The 18,789-nt window shown below is 37.1% G+C and overlaps 1 long non-coding RNA gene across 3 annotated transcripts in view; it reads left to right on the forward strand.

Annotated features, from left to right (window-relative positions):
* LOC101745568 (uncharacterized) overlaps positions 1–18,789 on the forward strand; it is a 41,372-nt gene that overhangs the window by 4,087 nt on the left and 18,496 nt on the right. For all 3 annotated transcript variants that reach the window (XR_009974732.1, XR_009974734.1, XR_009974733.1), the window contains exon 2: positions 7,610–7,780. This is a non-coding gene — a long non-coding RNA (uncharacterized LOC101745568). The remainder of the gene's footprint in view (positions 1–7,609; positions 7,781–18,789) is intronic.

Below are 18,789 nucleotides of genomic sequence, written 5' to 3' on the forward strand. Positions count from 1 at the left end.
TCTTCGGGGCCTCGAACAACGGGACCTGTCCCTCTTGTGGCTGCGCGTAGATCACGGGGGCCGTAGCCGAATCTACGCGTGCCTGTACAGGTCCCACAGCAGTGATGCAGGTTCAGCTCTGTTTGAGCATGTGCAAGAGGGGACTAACCGCGTGCTTGAGCAGTACCCATCTGCGGAGGTGGTGGTTCTTGGAGACTTTAACGCTCACCACCAAGAGTGGTTGGGGTCCAGAACCACTGACCTCCCGGGTCGGACTGCCTACGATTTCGCCTTGGCCTACGGCTTCTCCCAGCTGGTGACACAGCCCACCCGTGTCCCAGATATCGAGGGGCACGAGCCTTCTTTGTTGGACCTTCTGCTGACCACAGATCCGGCCGGATACAGTGTGGTGGTCGACGCTCCGCTTGGATCGTCTGATCACTGCCTTATTCGTGCTGCCGTACCACTCTCTCGTCCTGATCGTCGAACGACGACCAGGTATCGAAGAGTTTGGCGGTATATGTCAGCAGATTGGGATGGATTGCGTGAATTTTACGCATCCTACCCATGGGGGCGGTTCTGCTTTTCCTCTGCTGATCCTGACGTCTGTGCGGACCGTCTTAAAGACGTGGTGCTCCAGGGGATGGAATTGTTTATTCCCTCCTCTGTAGTGCCCGTTGGGGGTCGCAGCAAACCCTGGTATAACAATGCCAGCAGGGATGCTGCACACCTCAAGCGGTCCGCATACGTGGCATGGGATAATGCCAGGAGACGTCGGGATCCTAACATCTCAGGGGAAAGGCGGAAATATAACGCCGCTTCCAGGTCCTACAAGAAGGTAATTGCCAAGGCGAAGTCGGAGCACGTCGCTAGAGTTGGCGAGCGATTGAAGAGCTATCCCTCCGGGAGCCGTGCTTTTTGGTCGCTCGCCAAAGCTGCAGAAGGAAACTTCTGCAGGCCTAGTCTCCCACCACTGCGCAAGTCCGATGACAATCTGGCCCACAGCGCGAAAGAGAAGGCTGACCTTCTGGTCAAACTCTTCGCCTCGAACTCGACTGTGGACGACGGGGGTGCCACACCACCGAACATCCCCCGGTGTGATAGCTCCCTGCCGGATATCTGCTTCACACAGTGTGCAGTCAGGCGGGAGCTCCGACTCCTGGACGTCCATAAGTCGAGTGGGCCAGACGGCATCCCCGCAGTGGTTTTGAAAACGTGCGCCCCTGAGCTGACACCTGCGCTAACGCGTTTGTATCGCCTCTCTTATTGCACTAACAGGGTTCCGTCTTCATGGAAGACCGCCCACGTCCACCCTATCCCCAAGAAGGGTGACCGGTCGGACCCATCGAGCTACAGGCCTATCGCGATAACTTCCTTGCTTTCCAAGGTGATGGAGCGAATTATAAATACACAACTCCTGAAGTATCTTGAAGATCGCCAGCTGATCAGTGACCGACAGTACGGTTTCCGTCACGGTCGCTCAGCTGGCGATCTTCTTGTATACCTTACTCACAGGTGGGCTGAAGCCTTGGAGAGCAAGGGCGAGGCTCTTGCTGTGAGCCTTGATATCGCGAAGGCCTTCGACAGGGTCTGGCATAGGGCACTTCTATCGAAGTTACCATCTTACGGAATCCCCGAGGGTCTCTGCAAGTGGATCGCTAGCTTTTTGGATGGGCGGAGCATCACGGTCGTTGTAGACGGTGACTGTTCTGATACCATGACCATTAACGCTGGCGTTCCACAAGGTTCGGTGCTCTCCCCCACGCTTTTCATCCTGTATATCAATGACATGCTGTCTATTGATGGCATGCATTGCTATGCAGATGATAGCACGGGGGATGCGCGATATATCGGCCATCAGAGTCTCTCTCGGAGCGTGGTGCAAGAGAGACGATCAAAACTTGTGTCTGAAGTGGAGAACTCTCTGGGGCGAGTCTCCGAATGGGGTGAATTGAACTTGGTTCAATTCAACCCGATAAAGACACAAGTTTGCGCGTTCACTGCGAAGAAGGACCCCTTTGTCATGGCGCCGCAATTCCAAGGAGTATCCCTGCAACCTTCCGAGAGTATCGGGATACTTGGGGTCGACATTTCGAGCGATGTCCAGTTTCGGAGTCATTTGGAAGGCAAAGCCAAGTTGGCGTCCAAAATGCTGGGAGTCCTCAACAGAGCGAAGCGGTACTTCACGCCTGGACAAAGACTTTTGCTTTATAAAGCACAAGTCCGGCCTCGCATGGAGTACTGCTCCCATCTCTGGGCCGGGGCTCCCAAATACCAGCTTCTTCCATTTGACTCCATACAGAGGAGGGCCGTTCGGATTGTCGATAATCCCATTCTCTCGGATCGTTTGGAGCCTCTGGGTCTGCGGAGGGACTTCGGTTCCCTCTGTATTTTGTACCGTATGTTCCATGGGGAGTGCTCTGAGGAATTGTTCGAGATGATACCAGCATCTCGTTTTTACTATCGCACCGCCCGCCACCGGAGTAGAGTTCATCCATACTACCTGGAGCCACTGCGGTCATCCACAGTGCGTTTCCAGAGATCTTTTTTGCCACGTACCATCCGGCTATGGAATGAGCTCCCCTCCACGGTGTTTCCCGAGCGCTATGACATGTCCTTCTTCAAACGAGGCTTATGGAGAGTATTAAGCGGTAGGCAGCGGCTTGGCTCTGCCCCTGGCATTGCTGAAGTCCATGGGCGACGGTAACCACTCACCATCAGGTGGGCCGTATGCCCGTCTGCCTACAAAGGCAATAAAAAAAAAAAAAAAAAAAAAAAAATATAGTTTTGATTTGAGAAGCTCTCTTGATGACAGAGTGGATACTGTCCCCCTCATTTTGGGTATGCCCTTTCTGTAAAAACCGGTGTGTAATGTATATGTTGAACTTTTTTGCGGCATAAATGTATAATGAATATACGAAGCGATTACAATTTTGGCCAGCACAATTGTCTGACCAAAAGCGGAACTCCTTGGTCCCTTGTTCAACATTAGTCTGTATAAAATTTAAGAGGCAACTGCTTACCTCGTTTGCTCCACGTTTTTCCACAGATTCATCCCACAAATAGCAAATGGCCTTCTTTTTACCCATATCAAAAACCGTAAAGTTAAAAGAAGATAGCTTTCTGTTATAGTAAAATATATTTATATTCCTTAGAGGACACTGTAAAACTTTTCAAAATCAAACAGCAGTAACCATGTTTCCGTTTGACTCCTCAGCATCTTTTTTATCTAGGCTTTTTAAATGCCTTGCCTTCTTATTTGTCTGGTGTTATTGAAAAGCTTCTTTCTCTTGGTCAGTTGGATTTTTATTCAATCGAAAAACGTGACATTCCTCGCACTAATCCTTTTTGGGAGTATGAAAACCTAGATTGAAGTTTGAGTTGACAATGTCACGATACTGGCGTTCTTTTATGGCTTTAGTGTTGTATTTTTCAGGGTCATGATACATGATTAGGGCAGAATACGGTGTTGCAGATCGAATGGATATTAGTAGGAGATTGCATGAGTGCTGGTACTGACAGTTCCAAATTGAACGGAGTACATCTGTGGTGATCTTCTAAATCTTCAAGCTGTATATGTGGTAAATTTTCGTAACTTAAAGGCACTTTCAAAGAAAATATACTAGGTTGGTTGCTGTAAGCATCCAAGGCAGATACTTCAGGCACGAGATTAGGTACTGAGCTGTCGCAGGTAATTTCCTTGGTCCCACTATCTTCATGTAGCATTTTTCCAATACATCAGCTAGTTCCTGACTGATTTCTACTGGTCTAGGAGGTAAAGGTGACGTTTGTATGTCTTACAGGTATTATCATCATTTACAACTGAAAATTTTAAAAAAACTCATATTTTTATGACAATTTATAAAATACTATTTATATTTATGTGTTTTGCAAAACAATTTAATTATACAGAAATAATTTAACAAAATTTAAATAAAAAATCGTTATATTTAATAACTTTTTTACACTATTAACGTCCTAACTGATTTCATTATCCCAGTAACAACGTCTCATCTTACTAACGAACCAACAAATCGCGTCACAGAGTTCGTAAAAAAATGTCCCATATTCACATAGAACGCTTAGAGGTTCAATAGTGTTCGTAAAATATCGTCCTAATATTTCATAACGCTTTTATTTTTAACAGTTAATTATTATAGAAAGATTGATTACTCCTGTGAATATGCATTACGCCAATTGTGTTTTTGCATTAAAAATGCGTTTCATTACCTATTCGTCAAAAAACGTCTTATAAAAACATCGGTCGACTACAAGCACTTATTGAAACAAAAAAGCAATATAGATAATATTTTTTTAATTTAGAACTTAATAGCGTGTGAATTATGAAATAATACAACTGAAAAGTTGGCAACTTAATATTATTTACATTTTTCTCCATATGAACAGCGGCTACATTAAAAAATGATGAACTAAGGTCAGGGTCTTCTGTGTCAGCCTTAAGCATATTCAACATTTTCCGTGATCGTGACATGTCTAAAAATATCTTTTATCGAGCAAAATACGTGTTACATTATTAATTTAAAATCAAACAGTAAAAACCTAAGCGCTTGTCACAAAGACGCCCTCTCTCCAACAAGTCCAACGAACAGCGGCCGGACTGACGAACGAACAGTGCGGCCGCTCCGTGCGGGCCGGCGCTTGATCACTCCGTACGTTTTTATGCGGAGCTAACGACAGATAGAACGTTATTCAATTATATATTTCCGAAACTAAATGAGATACAAAAATTCCAAAAACACAAGTCCGTAGAGTTCGTATCCCTTATTTCGCCTAGCTATATAACTCGTTTTTGCTCTATGATCACATCGGACTTTGTTCTGCGGATGAGTCGATATATGTAGATACATTTAAGTATCTGTATATATCGTGGAACTTTATGTTTGAGACTTATTTATCTGTTAAAAGATCGACTTATCCTACGGTCATGGCACTATGTGACCTTTTTTATTTTATACCTTAAGGGGTCATACTAGATTCACCGATAGAGTAGGTGAGCTCACGCGTTTCTAAGCTGTCGAATTTGCCAACACTATTCGTAGCAAGAGTAGTGCTTCGCAGAATTTACCACTGGATCGGAAACACGATCCGGCGAGAAACTCAGTAAGCTGTGTCTGAGGGTTACCTTTCTTGAAATGTCAACAAGGTTACACAAAGTTTCAAAGTAAATCTTGTAGATTCATGTTTCAAGCTATTCATTTTTTTTGTGTATTTAATTGAATTGTAGTACAATTTTCGTTTTGGAAATTTAATGTGTTGATCAAATCATGAATAGGAAACGATCCTGTCAAGCCTACAACAGAAGTTAAGGACACTAACCAGGTAGGCTTACTACAAGCCGATCATTTAGCATAACTACGCACTTACCTTATTTTTGGTTTAGTATTTAATTCGCTTATCTTAAAATTATTGTATTCCTGCATCATTGTCCGAAGGTCTGACTGTTTTGCGGCAGAAATAGGCAGAATTGTACCTTCCCAAATGCGATCCTAATACAATCTAAGATGAGCTGCGATGATTTTTGTTTTGTTATTTCAAACTTGCTTGAAATTAGAAGTTCAGATAATTAATATCTAGCCATGTTAAATTATTATGGAATAGCCGCGTACTTTAGTTAGCTGTGCCAAATAAATAATTAGCTATCCACTAAATATACCTTATGGTTTTATACTAATAAATTTCCAGCTGATGAAGAAATTTAGGGAATTTAAATAGAACAAAAAGAATAAAGATATTTTTTGCTGACCTTACAGTACAATAGTGATATAACCGCGTTACGATATGCAAACAAGGAAACGGTAAGCAGCAGTCAATTTGCACGGGGCTCTTAACAATGAGTATCATTGAGATAAGTTCATCGGTAACAGCTTAGTGTGTCGTCCACCCACGCAAATCAGATAACGTATAGAATACATCTGCCTACATTTTTGATACTATAACACCTATGTGTATGGTCTGCAATAAAAGGCAACTAGATTATTTCGTAAAATAAATTGATTTGGTAAAAAAATCAAAATATAAAAATTGTAAGCGTTTATTTTTTGAAATACGTTATCAAAAAATAATGATTACTGGTATTTTACGTACATATTATTATGGTAAATAAATTAAATTTATATTCCAGTAATAGTTAAGCTCTCTCTGATTTAACGTATTAGTTTTAATACAGTACTGAAATTTGAGGTGTATGTACCTACTTAAACACGATCTAAAACACGGTCCGTGTAGCGTAAATTTAAACAATTCATTCCAAAAGTTATTTATTTGTTTGGAAGTAATTTAAATTTAGAAGCGCATAGATTTTCAGGAATAAAACAGGTTCAAGTAGGTGACTTAACGATAAAACCAGTTTCTGATTGTCCCATTATAAACACTTCAAAACATTTGTTTTTTTTCTTTCGAAGATCTATTTTATTGCACCGTTTACTGATGGATCATCTTAAATTGTTTGTTTAAAGAATCTGATAAGTGGTGAGGCAATTCAAAGGGTTCCGGTGTCATTAGCCGCACTATACTTGCCGACAATTACTCGGGAAAGGTTTTCAATTTACTTTATTATTTATTTATTTATGCGTAATCTTCTGATGATATGCGTCAGGGAATTAGGAATAACGACGTCGATAGAGAATTTTTTTATTTGTTTTTAATAATCACAATTGTTCTAGTTTTAGTGTACTTTATATATCATCTGTAAGGTGAACATTGTTCCCTGTAATATCAATGATTAAACTCTCTTCCATGGTGTAACTCCAACACTGCGGCGTGTCCTTCTTCAAATGAGGTTTCTAGAAAGTACTTTCTGGTAGGCGATGACCTAGCATTGTCGTTGTCGATAGACTGTAATAAACGCTTATCGATACGAAGGAGAACTTAAAGTGAATTATAATAAAATAATCCAGATTAAGAACGATTTACAAAGACTATTTCTTTCTAAATATAATTTATGCATCACTCCATGAAAACTTGTCTCGAAATACCAAATATGATTAGTACCTATCTGTGTGCTATGATTAAAGGCATTATGTTTATGATCCCGAATTGCTGCATTAAATGGATCTAATGGGAAGCGTTTATCTTAATTTTGGTCTCCTAGAAAACGTTTGACGCAACCTTAATAGCAGCCTTTTTGTAAAATTTGTCGAAAAAAATTGTATCGTTGTCACACACGTTATAATTCTATATAAAATTCATTAGACATATTATGGTATTAAAAAGAATAGTTGAAATTATGTTTTTATCCAATTAGAAAATATTATGCATACAAGCTCTTGTATACAGCAAATATGTTAGTATTTAGGCACTATTTTGAGGAGAAATTAGGTAAAGGTTAGAAAAAAAAGTTAGAAAAAACTATGATGATTGCAATCCCCTAAGACAGTGTTGCCAAAACAAATAAAAGATGATAAATGAGTTCCATGGTCTTCTTAAATTGAATTTAGCCGTGATTAACTCACTCGAGGCGTTTTTACTGTTCATTAATCACTTGACCGCAGTGGAAGTAGCATTTACTTCCTAAAACGCATCTCTTTTTAACATCAAATACTTCCAGTACATTAGAGTAGGACAAAAGCTTATAAAATATCATGGGAAGAAATAATATTTCTACTTTCAGAGCTCACACGAAGGCCCCTCGAGTGATGAGACGGCGAACTTCAGAAGTTCAAGATAATCAATTTTATACACAAGCGCCAGTTGTTAATAGATTTTATTTAATCTAAAGTTCGAATTCAACATCTGCTAAAACAAATGGGAGCGTTAGCGTTAATGGCAATTTTTTCTAATCGTAAGTCATATATTTATATAGTTTATAGTAAAACTGTAATATTACATTTCGCAGAAGCGTTGTAAATTTACCATACTACAAGTACGTAATTGATAAAGCAATTATTAATTCGTTTCGTTCGAAAACAAAATATGAACTGTACAAATCTCTATTAGATATGAGTTTTTTTTATATATTTTTTCTGCCCTTGTAGGCAGACGAGCATACGGCCCACCTGACGCTGAGTAGTTACCGTGGCCCATGGACTTCAGCAATGCCAGGGGCAGAGCCAAGCCGCTGCCTACAAACCGATAATAACCATCAATTCAATACTGAATACGGATGCAGTAGGTATGCGTAAGCAGAGAGAAGAGCATACCCGATCCTGTGGACCGAATGGTAAACAGTCGCCGTTGCCATAAACACGTCATTACGGATCCTCCCGATCCATTAACGGTGCTTATAGATACCTCAAGCACCGGTCACCGTCCTCGCCGAGCCCGTCACTAGCGACGAAGGGCTCGACGAGTAAATTAACCCATAGACACAACCCACTGAGTTTCTCGGCGGATCTTCTCAGTGGGTCGCGTTTCCAATCCGGTGGTAGAAACACTCCCGGTTTGAGCCCCGTGAGCTCACCTTCATGTCAAGGAGAAGCTGAAATAGCCTCTCAAGGCTATCAGCATAGGGAGGCAAAATAAAAAAAAGAGAAGAGAAAGAATATACTTTATTGCACACCAAAACACAATTAATATTCAAAAACAGTCAACACGCAGGTATAATTTGTAATCGTACAATAGAAGGTCTTATCTAAAACGATCTTTTACATGCCGGTTGCATGTTTTGTCTAAAGAAATTCTGAAAAAGATACAACAGGTATGTTGCGGTGTAGGTACTACTAACATATCAATATAGTACCTAATAAGAATACTATATACTTAGATCTACACTTTAGACGTCAACGGATGAGTCCCATTAAATTCAGTGAGTTTGTTGTTCAACACTTATTGTTGTAAATGGACAGGCCGAGTTTATGACCCACATGGCGTATCACCATAGACATCTAAAAGTGAATAGCGCCGTAAAAGTTGAGACATGAGATCGAAACCGTATAGTATTATACAACTGGAACTCATGACCGGGGCAAACATTGGTGACGTACATATCTTATCTGTTTCTTCCGAGGAGTATTGATACGGCCTGTTTGAAATAAAGTAAAAATGAATTGTATCTTTATTTTAGAACATTTCTTTGTTCACTTCAGACTTCTGCATGTGACCTTAAGCCTTTGCTTAAAGTTTGCGACTTTATGTAAAAATAAACGTAAGCTTAAATTATTTTTCATATAACTATAAAAACACTGCAGTTGAGACGTTATTCAATTAATAATGAATAGGCATATTTCGATAGTTAACAACCAAAGAGTTGTACCATTTTAATATTGTAACTGTGCTTGTTGGAGTCGGACCACTCATCAGGTATTAGCATTTCGAGATTATAGTGAAGGAAATATTTTACAGATACAGATGCCCTTGTTAGAATTGTGCCTCAATAAATTTCAAAGCATTCCAAAGCACGTGCAGTATTTATGACGCGAGAATTACAGTGATAAATATTCACCACAGGTGATTTAACCCAAATTAGATTAATCTATGATAATTCGATTTTATTTTGAAATGGTTCCGATCATCGAAATGTTATTTTATCGATTGAAGATTCTTTTAAGATTCATGAAATCATTTGGTTCATTGTTTGATGTGTTTGATGTTTCTGTACGTAGGAGTACATCAATCATTAATATTAGTGCAGCAAAAATGCATTTTTACAGAGGGCTTAAAATTGATTTTAAAATTGGAATTGATAGACTATTTTGAACTTTAATATAACTGAATTCAATTAGTTTCGGCCTGAATAAAAATAACACTATATAATAAAACTTTAACAGCGTTGATAATTAGAAATATTCGAAATTGTAGAATTTATGAGCCTCATTCGAAAAATTAATGAGTTTTAATGTTTGAAAACGTCAAACGAAGATAAATTGCTGATCATAATATTTTAATTTCGTGGATCGTTTGCGAATCATGTAGCTTGTTAAAGAGTGTTAACTAATAAATATTTTTAAGGTATTCTCAAGATCTGATAAGATGAAAATTTCCTTTTTCTTGCCGTATCTTTATACTTCTTATAATCTTCAATGCTTATCAACCTATAAAATTGAGCAACGTTCATAGTGACAGACAATTGAGGTAATATTATATGTAGTTGGCAAAATCCTTATTTGAGCAGCATATCGCCTATATCTAAAAACCATTAAAACACCAAATCTCGGTAGTGCTGAGCTGTTAGTGCTGTTACTATCGATAACTATATGACGAAAAATCATGTAAAGTATCAATTTATTAAACTACTAGCCACTTTCATACGTTGATGATACTATGAAAGAAATCTTCCGTGTAGTGCGACATTACCCAGTTTCATCCCAAGTGGAGTTATAATTGAGGAATGCATAGAGAAGAAATACACAAACATACATTTTTATTGATAAAGATAATCTATGAATAATTGTGTTTTTATGTAGACATGAACTAATGGTGTTTGAGGTTTGCAGTTGGGTCTAGTTTAGGTGTAGTCTTTACTAAAATTACATGTTAGATAAAATGTCAAATGTCTGATAAGTTTTGATTTACATGACACTTATTTCTCACAGGAATTTACACATAAATTTGAGGTTTTCTTTTTTTATAACATGTTACAAGTTTTTTTTTTAAATTACAGGTTAAAGTCGTCTGTTATATCGCGGATGCCGTAAATAGAGTTAAAGTAACTGGATGTGAACTAGATTCTTTTTTAACGTAAAGTTTTCTAAATTTCGATTCAGCGAATCAAAGCGAGGCTTCTGTTTTTCCAGCTCGCAGTGTGTATAGACAGTCAGAAAACGTTTTCGTAAATCAAAGCCGTGTCGGTTCCAGAACGATCCCGTTTTGCATCCGTTCGTACATCAAGATTGCTATCGGCAAGAGATTTACAAGAGCTTTCTATGGGAGAACGTTTCCTTTAAGGTTTATACAGTGGAATTGCTTGTTTATATTGTTTGATTAAGGTCTATTTTTATTTATCAAAAACAATCGTACTTAATTACCTGAACACGGTGCAATAACAAGCGTATTGTAAAAGATTTAATCCAATTTTAGATAAAACAAACAAGGTGTTGATTGAATTTTGTTTTTTCCCTATCGAGCTTAAAAAAAATCGAACCTTGAAGTTGATTGAAATGATTAGAAAAATAATTCCAACAAACAGCTGAACATACAAAGCTGTCATTTTTCCTTATAGAGTTTTCAGAATTTCACAATAATTCACAAGGCAATGTGAAGTGCGTGTTTCGTGTTCCTCAGTGCTGAGGATCGTGACCTTTACAGAATACATAAAGGTTTTCTTGGGAAAATTGCTAGTGGTGGGTTCCCGCGTCCTTCAGCAGCAGAATTTCAGAGGCGACTTAGTTCCTCTGGGCTACCTATTACTCGGCGTTATGTTTTTTCGGCCGAGTAGGTGGTATACCTAGGCCAACCCTCCTCTTTTCTCATCCGGGCTTGGGACCGGCAACGGCAGAGTTAAGTGTTTTATTATAGTACATTTAATTATTGTTATTAGACTCCCAGAGTCATCAGAAAGGTGTCTAAGGGAATGAAGAGTACGAACAGCAGCCTTCTGTGTTTTTTGCACCAGCATACTGCGTTGATCGATCTTCATTTACTCGGGGCAGAGTGCTTTATGTCTCCATGCGTGAGTGTTGGTCATTGTGCGGATCTTTGCCGCTAAACATTTATACATTTCAGATAGTGAGGTTGAACATTATTATACAATAGCTTATTCTTCAAGCCGATATTTGAAAATGGCGTAGAGTTTGTAATGCCGTGAACCTGTGGGTCCATCAAAGAAAAACAGTAATTTTTTTTTAATTCAAAATTTCTTTGTATTTAACATGTGTGCACGAAAATCAAAACCGTGAAATCAATGATTTTTTATACAACAGATATATTATCTTCATAGTAACTGACTCTTCAAATCTGATCGCGCCATATATATCTACATACCTACCGATATAGTGCACACACATGTTGACAAGTAGCATTAATGAAAAGTACAAAAGATGGGATAAGCGCGTGAGTAAAAAAGATAGCTATAATTGGAACGATTGCATTTGTTATATTATCATTGCATTTGTTTAGACGCGACTAAAGACGAAACGTCCCAATTGGCTTGTTTTCGAGTCTTCACTTGACGTGCGCTTGAAACATATCTGCTTCTTTTTACATATAAAATATCATTGCGTGAAATGTATCAATTTATTCAATTTATGTAAACACTTTTAGTATTGTTCACTATTATTATCTTACGATTTCTGCCGCTAGGCTTTGAAAGGCAGGAAAGCCATTGTGTTCTTTATTGCTTTAGATAGACTGGACATCATAATGACAAAATACAAAATAACTTTAATACAACTTTTACTTCAACGTTTGTGTTACATTGTGCTGTTTGAATAAAAATCTTAAAAATTCAAAAACGAATAATTTAATTTCCAAAAAAAAAAAACTATCGGTCACATAAAAACCGAACTAAACAAATATTGTAAATGTGATTTAAAACTGTGACCGAAATTGACCACCTATCCGCACCTACGGGTGGCGAGTCTCCCGCAATGCAAGAAAATGAGAGTTTATATTTAAACATCTGTCGTGATCCATTTCATAACAAAGTATATCGATTAAACAAATATATATCGTTGGCTAATTTATTCTCTTGAAGCCACCAATCTTCGTTTCATAATTTACTAAAGAAATAGTCAAGGAATAAATTACGACTAAATTATGTGGAATGCACTATCTCTTGAGATCAAGATTACTACGAATGACCACCACACTGCTATGAATATATTCAATTTATTTACTAGATGCACCTACCATAATTTCCTCTGCATCACCTTTGACTAATAAAGCATGCTATAGTCGTTATACAGAACTATACAACTACTACGGCTACCAATTTTTTTACCATAATTCAGTGCCTAAATGAAAAAATGTGTCGTGTAAAAGAATAATGTGCATAGTGGACTATATTGTAAAGACATGAACAAAAGAACCTAACCTTTCTTGGATTCCCAATACCTACAAAAGGGGAAAAGATAATGGAATACAAGTAATCAGAATCAACACCTTTTTATTTATTGACGGTAAAGTTCGAAAAAAAATACAAATAAGAAAAAAATAGAAATCTTCATAAAATTGTCCAATCTAAGTGAGTTGTACAGTCAAAATAATAAAATTATTATTTTGCCGTCGGTTCTTGATACGTCTAATCAAGCTAACCGAAAGGCTTGAAGTTCATGAAAATTACATTAAAAGACTCGGTTATATAAATAAATAGAGGCTAAGCTAACAAAACGTGTTAAAAGTCGTTCTCCTTGTCTTATTATACTTACTTATTCTATACAATTACACTATATAAATAAAAACCAATCCGTACAAAACGTCATGCTTGTCATAATTCAAATAAGTAGGTAATTGATTTCATAACCAATACTTATAAAAGTACATTGATATCCGGGAGAGCTTTCAATAGGCAAGAAGAACTTTATTTCACCCTTTCGTTTTCGCATACTCCGGACAAAGATATTTCCGGGTTGCGAATACAGCTCAATCGATATTCGCAGGATGCCGGGATGCTTCATTAGACATGTGAATTAAAACAGGATGTGAAAGCTTTTACTCGTGCCGACAATAGCACACTGGACTTTCGGTATTATTTTATTCAAAAATCGTAATTTTTATTTGTAGTGCCGAAGTAGTACAAATGTCTTCTGATTTTAGATAATTACGTTTTTATTTGCAATAAAGTTTGAGTTTTATCACAGACTGCACCAATGTCAGCTCGTATCGAAATTTATTGAGCCATGAACGAATTCAATATTTAAATTGCTTAGTAATTTTGAAATGTTAACGCAGTTGTACATCAAATTGTATGTCGGTCGAAGATTAAGTAAATAAACATTGAAAATTAATCTGCTGTTTAGTTACGTGTCAAAGTATAAACATTCCACTTAAGTAGTCTTATTATTATTATTATTAAGTATCATCCACCATAACATTTAAATATCAATTACTTTTTATTACCGTCGAATAAAATGTTGATTCCGTTCGAAATGATTATGCGGTGTCATCGAACTTTGTACTAAGTTTGACGTCTGACCCTCCAGTAAATACATTCAACATTCAACTACGTACTCTGTCTCATAAGGTCTCTAATCTCGTTACGAAAAGAAAAGAAAAAAAAATGCATTACAGAACGCATTCTACAGCCATAAAAACCATTAACAGTAAAACCAGTAAGTTTTTTGCCTCCTAAACAGATAATAAAGCTAAATTTAAGATTATTCATGTAATCTCGACAATTTTTTAGATATCAACCATAAAACGAATATTGTAAATAAGCGAAGCTGTTTTCGATTGCATTTTTCTGACTTACGGAGATTGGTTTCTGTAATTTTATCGATTCGAGGCTAACCTATTATATTTTTATATAGAATCTAATTTGCTCTGAATAGATTAAAACGACTTTTTAGGTCATGGTTGTCACACTATCTGTCTCTGTTTATAGTTACTGAACTTCACTCATGAGTTCACGGAACACCTACCCACTTTCTTTATATTTTCTTTGTCAGTCATCCTAAGATTTTTTTCTTATGGTAGCTCATCTAACATCACTCACTGATGCTAATGCTGAGTGGTCACCGTCACCCGGGAACGTTGTTCATTTCATGGCTAAAATTTCGGTGTGAGTGGGATTTCCGATTTAGAGTGCCTTTGAACTTTGGCAATTGTATAAAGCTAAGGAGATCGACTTTTATTTATTTTTGAATTGTTATCGTTTCCCCACCACTGAGAACTCGTTTAGAGACTTGCCGAAGTGAAAACTTCTTGAGCACATAATATGTAAGTCGAAGCTCAATGAAACAAGCGCAAAAAAGCGATAATAAAAAGATAAAAATTATATAATCAAATTATTCAACCTGCAATAGAATGAGATTGAATACTTTTGAAAGTTTTATTTGTATCGCGTGAAAAAATCAATCTTTTTTTAGTATTATACATATACTTCTATAATAAACAGCTTAGAGTTACAGAAAAGGTAAATAAGTTATCAGTGAAGAATAGCGTAAATATTAACTTTTGAGCGGAAATGATTGTGTGAAATCATAAACTATAAATTCCCGATAAAAAAAAACGTAAGTGAAAAACTGTATGTGTCCATGCAGCGATGCAACACAGACAAATCAATCGCGACTTCCAATGGTTAATTAAAAGACAGACGAGACATCGTTCATCTAGTTCTGTCTGATACACTTTTTTGTTGGGCGCTGACTAAATTATGTCTTTATATCGACGGCGTTGTTGTTATCTGCGACCACAATCACGACTGATGGAGTCCCGTCCTTTGTAATTTGTACCTGCGTTCGAATGCTTTGAAGACGGCTTACATTGTTATGTCAAATATTTTACATACGAACGCCAAGTTCGAACAAATTCAAATTATGTGATACATTTTCACATTCGAAAATAACAATGGTAAAACGATAACAACGAATCGCAATTAATTTTGAAATAATTATTGTGCTGGTCATTTTATTGAACAGTGTGTAACAGAAACGCGGGATCGAAATGAATAAGCTTCTTGAGAAGTCGATATTTTTTTCTTAAGTGATCGAAATAAGATCGCCTCCGGAAGCGGTGTGCATTTGTGTTATGTGATTAATGTCGTGTCATTATATAGGAACGATATGGAATTAGAACAATTAATTTATATTGTTGTTTGGGAATTAGATGTTACAACCCTATTGTGAGCCCAAAATTTAAGGGTTGTGATATTCAACTTACAAATTTAGTATTCTTCACTTACATTTTGTAATTAATCATAAAATTCGGTGCAATCATATAAATATGTACTAATCCACCGAGTTTCTCGCTGGATCTTATCTGTGGGTCGTGATTCCGATCAGGAGGTCGATACCCAAAGTACTTCACACAAATCCGCATGAAAGCTATATTTCGTAAGGTATATATGACCTTCAGCCTTTGAATTCAATAATACCTACAATAAAGCTACATATATAATTAAAACTGCTTTTACGGTCTAATCTTGCCTTTATTAATTAAAATTATTATAAAGACCTTTGGAATACTTGAGTTTTTATTTTTACGGACGACTGAAGGGTAATTCTTCGATTTGTGAATATTGTTCTAACTATCGTCTAATAAAAGAAAATAGAAAACTTAATATATATGATTATTAACGCAGGTAAACTAACAATATCTTGAGGTCTGGCTTTTTCCTAGTTGGTTTAATTTTAATTCTTAATAAATGCAAAATTCATTCGTAAAAGTATATTTCATTAAGTTCACGAATGGCAAAATCAAAAGAAAGTACCAAATAATACTATAAATAATAATTAAGCCACTTACACATATTTTTTTTGCCTAGCCATTTATTATATTAAGTACTTATAACAGAGGCCTATCGTGTTACAGGCGCCAGTGTGCAAACGCGTCTATTTACTTAGGATAGTTTCTGCACGGTTCTGCCTTTGTTTTGTAATTATTGCTACGCTACGCCACACTCAACTTTACTCCACCAAACAACAACATGGAATACATATTTTAACTGTATTAGGCTTTTGTATTACATTAATTACACACAAATATTTGAAACTTATTACGTACCGACATTTCTGTATACTTTATACCCAAACTTATCGAAGAAGCTATTTAAATATCCAAGTATAGCGTGAAGTGGACGGATGACATTAGATTGCCAAATCATTGCGATCGAGTATGAGATTTGAGCAGAGTCCACAGCAGTAGGCTGCGTCTTGGCTATTCCTCAGGCATTGCTGACTTCCATGCACGGCTATAGCTGCAAGCGCGTCTACCTGCAACGGTAATTAAAAAAACCCTCCACCTATGGCCAAAAAGCGTAAAAAGATTCAATACAGATGTTAATACAGAATATCGGAACACGACACTTGAACACGTAGAGCACGAACAAAAAAAAAACGTGATATTACTTTTGAATTAAGAACTAGAACTATTGATAAATTTGAATGAAAATTTATAGCGAACAGAACGTCAACAGATGTCGCAGTTGTGAAACATAGTAAAATGGAGTTTTCTAAGTTAATTGCGAATCTCCAGTGAAAGAGATATCAGAAGATGATAAATAATAAGATCATTCAATATTTTGCATAACATATTTTCTACCATGGTTCTTAATTGTATATTATTTATCTCGCTCTGATACCGTGGACATTATAATTATTTCAGCTTGAAGTCAGAATATATTAATTATACTTTAATCGAATCTTTGATGTACTTTGTGCATAAATGTATCTATTTATACCACTACTCTTCAAGAAAGGATAGCTTTTTTTTAAGCTTGCCATTTTTAATACCTAATTCATCATAAGACGATACTGGCAAGAAAATTTTATTCGCACACGTGCTTCACAATTGCTAAGTGTCACATTACTTTTGAAGTGCCCGTATGAATTGCATATCCATGCACTCCACCCTTTCGCTTCATGTCATTGTGCAATCAATACGTCATCTGTCATCGACATCGGCCTTTGTATTTCACCGACAACTCTTCGGTCGAAAATCAGAAATGTCCTCCACAAATTTCACATCATACATACCCAAGTATATTTTATATCATACAATATTTCTTTCAAGCGACGAATCAAAGATCTATGTAACTGGGCACATGCCAAAAAAAAATGAAGTACACCTTGCTTCGATTCCATTGAAGTTATCATAACAATAACGTTTCATACAATAACCCTTTTCACATCTGCTGTCACGAATCGGCATGCATTTGTATAATTAATAATATTTTATATCTTCTATATAGGCCAAGGGGCACACATTGATAAGATTCAACTGAGGAGCGTGCCAAAACTTTACACCTTGCCAATGCAGAGTCAGGATCGTGTTTCCAACACATTTTGTTCTAATTCTTGGTGTACCATCACCTTGCTCTGTTGCGATTGTTCGCTACCAGATTATATTACGCTATCTTTACAAACGTGATCTGTAATTAAGCGCCCACATCTAGACAGTCAACAATATGCACTCGACAAAAAACTAAGAATCCCGAGCAGATGCAAACGTTCTGCAAATAGCGCACCTCCAATGCAACAAATCAATTTTAAAAGTAATTCAATAACATAATGTTGATCGGTGAATAAAAATAATGTATTGCTTCCTTCCACCTTGAAGTGAGTAGTGAGTGGATCGTCCGAAAGCGCAAAGGGGATGTGATAGATACAGTTACGTCGAAAACTATAACACTTTGATAGTGAAGATTTTTTTGTTTCTTATAACGGCACCACAGTACCGTTCCGATACCAAATATTATTTACAAAAACTAACGGTGTTTCATTTTACGAGGATGTATTGAAAAGGTTCACGCATAAAAAGACGTAAGGTGTTCATACAAAGTTACGCTCCGTTATATCAATAGAGATTAGAGGCACGCGTCTTTGCTCTAAATCCGGGCTCATTGTCGGAAGCCATTTGATGTGGCTGCAAAAGACGTTCATTTGATCAATGCCTGAAGGATAATTTAACGGAATGAGTTCCATCGGGCCGTGAATCCGGCCGCAAAACTGGCCACAACCATAACGGTTGGTGATGAAATAATATTGAATAAACACGCCGGCTTCTGCGCCATCAAAAAGAAAAATTATAATGACTAATTGGTCAGTTGATATCGTACATTACAAAGCAAAGTTCCGACCGATTGGCCCAATTATGGCTATCCTTTTAATTTACTAGAAGATTTCCCATAGTGGAAACCAATTAAATGAAGTTGTTTGATTAAAATAGAGACCATGTTACTTAACGTGTTTCCAATGGAGAAATTGCTTCGGTCATTAAATAAATGTTTATGATAACGAAAACTTAAAACCGACAAAA

The sequence above is a fragment of the Bombyx mori genome, chromosome 13 (assembly GCF_030269925.1).
Source record: "Bombyx mori chromosome 13, ASM3026992v2".
In the NCBI taxonomy this organism is placed as follows: domain Eukaryota; kingdom Metazoa; phylum Arthropoda; class Insecta; order Lepidoptera; family Bombycidae; genus Bombyx; species Bombyx mori.